The following is a 7,835-nucleotide window of genomic DNA, read 5'->3' on the forward strand; positions in this document are numbered from 1 at the left end:
CCAAGGCCAGTGTCACCGGAATAAAGAACATCATTCTCGAGACCAAGTTAGCCTTTCGATGTTTTAAGGGATGAGCAACCTCTTTTTTTGTTTGCTCCAACACTCTCTACCATGCCTCTAGTGCACATGGCTAAATGAGTGCATGTAATCACATGATATAACTCTTGTTATGTCAATGAAAAGATACTCAACCTTACATGTTAATGAAAAGAACCCTTTGGTTTTTGAGTTGCTTGCAGTTTCGTTGGTCGGTTTGCTACACATGCCCTGCTCTAATTGTGCTTCCGTACGTATTCAGTCTTGCAAAAATGCTAGACCTACGAAAGGTTCTACGTACGCTTACTTAACCTTCCATATCATTCTCTCCTCCCCCTGATTTCAATCAGGGTGGGCCCCAGCTGCTAATCCTGGCCCAATTAACAACACCCACATCATCATTTACATAAAACCTGGATGTAAGTTCACGTATGTGTAGCATTGCTCTTCAGTCTTGTTTCATCACAATCATCATATTATAATGGGAAACTCTTCCTATCTATAGTCTGGCAGACGTCCAGCGCTAGACAAGTCCAACGCTGTCGATCCAATTGAAATCTGACGCCTCAGAAATTGTGCTTCTTACGTAATAAAAAAATCAGCAGGGAACTAACTACCTGCAGCTCCCTTGCGTTATCCTCTCCCTTAATCTCTCCCGATTCCAATCGCAGCAGCACCGGCCCGATCTCCTCCACCTCGCCCAGATCCCTTCTCCCCCTGCCTCGCATGCAGCTTCATCCTGCTCTCCTCACCGTCGAGCAGCATGGCCACCCAACCAGCCAGCTCCGCCCCTGTCTCTCCAAACATCATCCACTGATCAAACCCCCCATCCTCATCTTGATTGGTGCTTTTTTTCAGGTCAAATCACGTGCATTGGCGGCTGAACCAGCTACAGGAGTAGCACTGGCCGGCCAGAGAACCTAGTGGATTGCAAAATCTGCCCCCACCACCCCAATTACAAGCGCCCCGTATTGAAATCAAAGGTATTTCGGTGCATCTACTGTCGCGGATTTGACTATCCAACAACTGACTAATCATTGGTTTGTTTGTTCATTTGCTGCCTAGTATTGTTTTGGTGATGTGTAGGCCATTTATCATCAAACTTTTGTAGGTCCAGCTTTGTGTAGATAGATAACCCATAGCTATGTATGCTGGCAACCGTGGCTATTCCATAATTTCAATATTCGGTGCATCGAATAATGGTGAGAAATGCAGAGAAAACATTGTTTCATTGCTTCCTGTATAAAAGAGCTTCGAAATATATGCATACGCAGTTGGCGGCAATTTTTTTCTTTCTTTTATCAAGATTTCTTGCTTCCACACAACAATAATAATGCACCATTTGAATTATTTTCTAGCTTCATACCTCAAGAAAAATGAAAGCATGACCGTACCAAATATATGCATCGAGGGTTGTTTCACTTGTTTGTTAGATTACTGTTAATAGGCTTGTTTGTGAGTATGCTTTGGTGCAAAATATTCCAAGAAATTACTATTAGATGGGAGCTTCCAAATATATGCATCTGCAGTTGGCGAAAAAAAATTGGTTCCATTTTCCAAAATTTATATGCATCCACCCAACACTAATGATGCACCATTTTTGTTATTTGCCAGCTTTATCCTCTAGAAAACTGGAATAATTATCGTACCAAATATATGCATCGAGGGTTATTTGTTAGAATACAGTTAAAAGGCCTGTTTATCAGTATGCTCTCTGCAAACCATCTCTTATATAGAGGTACTACCGCACTACAAACATTCTTTTCAAATTTGTCCTATATGTCCTACTCCCTCCGTTCCTAAATATAAGTTTTGTAGAGATTTCACTATGGACCACATACGGATGTATCTAGATGCATTTTAGAATATAGATTCACTCATTTTGCTCCGTATGTGGTCCATAGTGAAATCTCTCCAAAGACTTATATTTAGGAACGGAGGGAGTATCATTTCATTTATGTTTTGGTAGATCAAACCTCTCTTAATTTCTTATGTGTGCTTCTAATATATAATTGTTTTGCACCACACGATATGTTTCTTCCATATTTTTATTGAAGAGAGCTTTGCCTCCATAGTTCAACCAAATTCTGTAAACTTTTTGGAATGTAGGTCATCGAACAATGTGTGTGTTCTGCTTGACTCCACCCTTGATGACGTGGTGGTCATAGCCTCAAACTGTATGTGTGACATTTATGGTTGTGGTGTGTGGAAGACACAAAGGAGCCTGTGGTCGTGCCATGCCCAGAGAGGAGATCGTGATTGGATAAGATTAGAGGCCGGGACAATATTTGTCCACAAAAGAGACAATGTGCTAGCATCTGGCTCAAGTTAAAGAATTTTTTTTCTCGGATGCAAATTATATTTTATTCGGAAGCAGATTCTAATATCTCTAGAGAAATGTCTTATTGATGGAAACAAATATTTTTTTTCTATTGGAAGTGTTAGAATAAATCTAAGGCCACCGTCGATCTACTGAGGACAAAGCAATCACACAAGCATGACACCGAAATTTGTTAACGAGGTTAACCGATATGGCTACATCCCCGGGGCCTGACTATGAGCGCTCCTCCCATGACACCGCTACAATACCGCACCCCGGCTGCCCGGGAGCCAACACACGCCATCGGCTTCCCCATGTGCTTGTGCTATTATGTTGGAATATGTTACATCTATGTATATATGAGAGGCCTAGGAGCCGGTGCATGAGGTTGCTAATTGAAGCATCAGGAGTTTTCTATGGAAAATTAGCACAAATACCGAGGGTGTCTTTTGTACTATGTGTAGACAGGGTAGGAGTTGTGTTCTAATAGGACACTTGTATTCTAGGCCTCTCATATATATCAGGGGTAGACACACGGTGTACATATGCCAACATAATAGCACAGATACGCGGGGGAGCCGACGGCGTGTGACAGCGCCCGGGCGGCCGGGGTGCGGTATTGTAGCGGTGTCATGGGGAGGAGCGCCCATAGTCAGGCCCCGGGGATGTAGCCATAGCGGTGAACCTCGTTAACAAATCTCGGTGTTGTGCTTGTGTGATTGCTTGATCCTCAGTAGATCGACGGTGGCCTCGGATGTATTCTAACAAGTGGTATCATGAGCTAGGTTGCTCGGAGGTCACGGAGGAGTTGATCTAGAGGAAGGAGCGGACGATTTTGTTGGATCGAGTTGGTGCGGGCGGCGATGGAAACAATTCGGCGCCCTGTGTCACCCTGAGTCAAATTCTGTTGGGGAACGCGGTAATTTCAAAAAAATTCCTACGATCATGCAAGATCTATCTAGGTGATGCATAGCAACGAGAGGGGAGAGTGTGTCCACGTACCCTCGTAGACCGAAAGCAGAAGCGTTAAGTAACGCGGTTGATGTAGTCGAACGTCTTTGCGATCCAACCAATCAAGTACCGAATGCACGACACCTCCGCGATCTGCACACCTTCAGCTCGGTGACGTCCCTCGAACTCTAGATCCAGATGAGGCCGAGGAAGAGTTCCGTCAGCACGACAGCATGGTGACGGTGATGATGAAGTTATCGGCGCAGGGCTTCGCCTAAGCACTACGACGATATGACCAAGGTGGAAAACTATGGAGGAGGGCACCGCACACGGCTAAAGATCAACTTGTCTCTCTATGGGGTGCTCTCCTCCCCGTATATAAAGGAGGGAGGGAGGAGGCGGCCGGCCTAGGGGGCGCGCCAATCATAGGGAGTCCTGCTAGGACTCCCAAGTCCTAGTAGGATTCCCTTTCCTATTCGGGGTAGGAGAGAAGGAAAGAGAGGGAGAGGGAGAAGGAAAGGGGGGCTGCGCCCCCACCCCTTCTCCAATTCGGTTTGGGCAGGGGGGAGGTGCGCGCCACCTCTTGGCCCTTCTCCCCACTCTCCACTAAAGCCCAATAAGGCCCATTACTTCTCTCAGTGAATTCCCGTAACTCCCCAGTACTCCGAAAAATACCTGAATCACTCGGAACCTTTTCGATGTCCGAATATAGCCTTCCAATATATCGATCTTTACCTCTCGACCATTTCGAGACTCCTCGTCATGTTCGTGATCTCATCCGGGACTCCGAACAACCTTCGATACATCAAATCACATAAACTCATAATACCAATCGTCATTGAACGTTAAGCGTACGGACCCTACGGGTTCGAGAACTATGTAGACATGACCGAGACACATCTCCGGTCAATAACCAATAGCGGAACCTGGGTGCTCATATTGGTTCCTACATATTCTACGAAGATCTTTATCGGTCAAACTGCATAACAACATACGTTGTTCCCTTTGTCATCGGTATGTTACTTGCCCGAGATTCGATCGTCGGTATCATCATACCTAGTTCAATCTTGTTACCAGAAAGTCTCTTTACTCATTCAGTAATGCTTCATCCTGCAACTAACTCATTAGTCACATTGCTTGCAAGGTTTATAGTGATGAGCATTACCGAGAGGGCCTAGAGATACCTCTCCGAAACACGGGGTGACAAATCCTAATCTCGATCTATGCCAACCCAACAAACACCTTCGGAGACACCTGTAGAGCATCTTTATAATCACCCATTTTACGTTGTGACGTTTGATAGCACACAAGGTGTTCCTCCAGTATTTGGGAGTTGCATAATCTCATAGTCTGAGGAACATGTATAAGTCATGAAAAAAGCAGTAGCAATGAAACTGTAATGATCATAATGCTAAGCTAACGGATGGGTCATGTCCATCACATCATTCTCCTAATGATGTGATCCCGTTCATCAAATGACAACACATGTCTATGGTTAGGAAACATAACCATCTTTGATTAATGAGCTAGTCAAGTAGAGGCATACTAGGGACAATATGTTTTGTCTATGTATTCACATATGTACTAAGTTTCCCGTTAATACGATTCTAGCATGAATAATAAACATTTATCATGAAATAAGGAAATAAATAATAACTTTATTATCGCCTCTAGGGCATATTTCCTTCAGTCTCCCACTTGCACTAGAGTCAATAATCTAGTTCACATCGCCATGTGATTTAACATCAATAGTTCACATATGTATGTGATTAACACCCATAGTTCACATCGCCATGTGACCAACAACCAAAGGGTTTACTAGAGTCAATAATCTAGTTCACATTGCTATGTGATTAACACCCAAAGAGTACTAAGGTATGATCATGTTTTGCTTGTGAGAGAAAATTAGTCAACGGGCCTGTCACATTCAGTGTCGTATGTATTTTGCAAATATTCTATGTCTACAATGCTCTGCATAGATCTACTCTGGCTAATTTCTCCCACTTTCAGTATGTATCCAGATTGAGACTTAGAGTCATCTGGATCGGTGTAAAAGCTTGCATCGACGTAACTCTTTATGACGAACTCTTTATCACCCCCATCACCGAGAAACATTTCCTTAGTCCTCACTAAGGATAATTTTGACCGTTGTCCAATGATCTACTCTTAGATCACTATTGTACCCCCTTGCCAAACTCATGCCAAGGTACACAATAGGTCTGGTACACAACACAACATACTTTATAGAACCTATGACTGTGGCATAGGGAATGACTTTCATTCTCTTTCTATCTTCTGCCATGGTCGAGCTTTGAGTCTTACTCAACTGTACACCTTGTAATACAGACAAGAAATCCTTCTTTGATTGATCCATTTTGAACTCTTTCAAAAACTTGTCAAGGTATTTACTCATTGAAAGATCTTATCAAGCGTCTTGATCTATCTCTATAGATCTTGATGCCCAATATGTAAGCAGCTATCACCGAGGTCTTTCATTGAAAAACTCGTATTCAAGTATCCCTTTATGCTATCCAGAAATTCTATATCATTTCCAATCAACAATATGTCATCCACATATAATATTAGAAATGCTACAAAGCTCCCACTCACTTTCTTGTAAGTACAGGCTTCACCGCAGGTCTGTATAAAACCATATGCTTTGATCACACTGTCAAAGTGTTTATTCCAACTCCGAGAGGCTTGCACGAGTCCATAAATGGATCGTTGGAGCTTGCACACTTTGTTAGCACCCTTTGGATCGACAAAACCTTCTGGTTGCATCATATACAACTCTTCTAGCAGAAATCCATTCAGGAATGTAGTTTTGACATCCATCTGCCTGATTTCATAAAATACGGCAACTGCTAACATGATTCGGACGGATTTAAGCATCGCTACAGTTGATAAAATCTCATTGTAGTCAACACCTTGAACTTGTCGAAAACCTTTTATGAAAAGTCGAGCTTTGTAGATAGTAACACTACTATCAGTGTCCGTCTTCCTCTTGAAGATCCATTTATTTTCTACGACTTGCTGATCATCAAGCAAGTCCACCAAAGTCCACACTTTGTTCTCATACATGGATCCCATCTCAGATTTCATGGACTCAAGCCATTTCGTGGAATCAAGGCTCATGATCACTTCCTCATAGTTCGTAGGTTCATCATGGTCTAATAACATGACTTCCAGAATAGGATTACCATACCACTCTGGTGTGGATTGTACTCTGGAAGACCTACGAGGTTTGGTAATAACTTGATCTAAAGTTTCGTGATCATCATCATTAGCTTCCTCACTAATTGGTGTAGGAATCACTGGAACTAATTTCTGTGATGAACTACTTTCCAATTCGGGAGAAGGTACAATTACCTCATCAAGTTCTACTTTCCTCCCACTCACTTCTTTCGAGAGAACCTCCTTCTCGAGATAGGATCCATTCTTAGCAACGATTATATTGCCTCTGGATCTTGTGATAGAGGGTGTACCCAACAGTTTCCTTTGGGTATTCTATGAAGACGCGCTTCTCCGATTTGGGTTCGAGCTTATCAGGTTGAAGCTTTTTCACATAAGCATCGCAGCCCCAAACTTTAAGAAATGGCAACTTTGGTTTCTTGCCAAACCACAGTTCATAAGGCGTCGTCTCAATGGATTTTGATGGTGCCCTATTTAAAGTGAATGCACTTGTCTCTAATGCATAACCCCAAAATGATAGTGGTAAACCGGTAAGAGACATCATAGATCGCACCATATCCAATAAAGTGTGGCTACGATGTTCGGACACACCATTACGCTGTGTGTACTATGAACACTAGTAAAGTACACATCAATAATCTATATATCAAATATACCTTTGTTCACTTTGCCATCCTTCTTATCCACCAAGTATTTGGGGTATTTCCGCTTCCAATGACCATTTCCTTTGCAGTAAAAGCACTTAGTTTCAGGCTTAGGTTTATCTTTGGGCTTCTTCATGGGAGTGACAACTTGCTTGCCATTCTATTTGAAGTTCCCTTTCTCTCCCTTTGCCCTTTTTCTTAGAACTAGTGGTCTTGTCAATCAACACTTGATACTTTTCTTGATTTCTACCTTCGTCGATTTCAACATCACGAAGAGCTCGGGAATCGTTTTCGTCATCCCTTGCATACTATAGTTCATCATGAAGTTCCAGTAACTTGGTGATGGTGACTAGAGAACTCTGTCAATCACTATCTTATCTGGAAGATTAACTCCCACTTGATTCAAGTGATTGTAGCACCCAGACATTCTGAGCACATGCTCACTAGCTGAGCAATTCTCCTCCTCTTTTAGGCGAAGTACTTGTCAGAGGTCTCATACCTCTTGACACGGGCATGAGTCTGAAATACCAATTTCAGCTCTTGGAACATCTCATATGCTCTGTGGTGTTCAAAACATTTTTGAAGTCCCGGTTCTAAGCCGTAAAGCATGGTGCACTAAACTATCAAGTAGTCATCATATTAAGCTAGTCAAACATTCATAACGTTTGCATCTGCTCCTACAATAGGTCTGT

The 7,835-nt window shown here is 42.7% G+C and overlaps 1 long non-coding RNA gene across 1 annotated transcript; it reads left to right on the top strand.

Annotated features, from left to right (window-relative positions):
* The first annotated feature begins 582 nt into the window (after positions 1-582).
* LOC119306369 lies at positions 583-2,468 on the top strand. The gene is made up of 2 exons (XR_005148931.1): positions 583-1,019; positions 2,146-2,468. It is a non-coding gene; the product is annotated as an uncharacterized LOC119306369 (long non-coding RNA).
* Positions 2,469-7,835: the final 5,367 nt, after the last annotated feature.

This window comes from Triticum dicoccoides, chromosome 1B, assembly GCF_002162155.2.
Source record: "Triticum dicoccoides isolate Atlit2015 ecotype Zavitan chromosome 1B, WEW_v2.0, whole genome shotgun sequence".
Lineage (NCBI taxonomy): Eukaryota > Viridiplantae > Streptophyta > Magnoliopsida > Poales > Poaceae > Triticum > Triticum dicoccoides.